Below are 1,133 nucleotides of genomic sequence, written 5' to 3' on the forward strand. Positions count from 1 at the left end.
GTATGAGGCCTAAAAGGTGTATGGGTAAATATAACATTTTTTTTATGTTAGATATATAAATATATTGAATCATTTTAGAACGTAGGGTCTTTTGTGTTCGTAAATCCATGCAATTTGGGTGAGATTTCGTGAGACGAGTAAAAGAGGTGGAAAGCAGCGTAAATTTCATGCTGTGTTATCTTCTGGTGATCACTATCAGCGCTCCTATCCGTGTAGGATGTATTGTAGTATGTATCGTATGAGGCCTGTTGAGATATGTCATTAATGAGATTTCAATATCATCACGGGTGTCAGGCGACTCATACATGGGTATAGGCAGTGATATGTCAGTCTGCTTTGTTCTGTCGTGCAAACAAACTCGAAGAGTTGTTCACTAAAACTCGTCGGTATAGCTCTAAATTATCTACTCATTTCCACCTCCTTCACTCACCCCGTATGATTTCTTTTGAATTGTATGGATTCGTAAACTATATGGGACCCGACATCCTAAAAGAAATCAACATGAAAACAAATAAAAGTAAATATAACTACTACTTATCAAATAAAATAAAAAATAATATTTGATAAAATCCAAAGAATTTGAAATCTTATTTTTGCTTGTTACATAAAGCAATATTATCATTGTCATTTTAATTGGAAATTTACAATAATAAATAATTTAAATCAAATTTATTAAAATATCCTAATTAAATTTATTGGTACAAAAGCATGTTAAGAGGATGAGAACATAGCCGTACAGAGGTTTAGAGAATCAGTACTATTTAATTAAACTTTCATGCATGAAAAGAATTGAAGAATTACTATACTCATTAGCACATGCGCTAACATATTTAAAATATAGATGTGGCTTCCATGCATGCCACATAATTCTTACATATTTATATAGTTATTGCTTAAATATTTCATGTACATACATATCCTTGGGCAGAACGGGCATTAACTTTGAGAATGAAAAAAACCACCAAATCTCTAATTTTTTTAAATATAATAATATAATATATATCTAGGTGGAGTGGGAGTAGGGGTGTAAACGAGCCGAACAAGAGCGAGCCCAGTCTCTGCTTATGCTCGGCTCATTTATATTTTGAGCTCAAAAAGTGTGTTTGTGTTCGGCTCGCTTGCTTAGCGAGCCG

Source organism: Phalaenopsis equestris, unplaced genomic scaffold (genome assembly GCF_001263595.1).
Source record: "Phalaenopsis equestris unplaced genomic scaffold, ASM126359v1 Scaffold000606, whole genome shotgun sequence".
Lineage (NCBI taxonomy): Eukaryota > Viridiplantae > Streptophyta > Magnoliopsida > Asparagales > Orchidaceae > Phalaenopsis > Phalaenopsis equestris.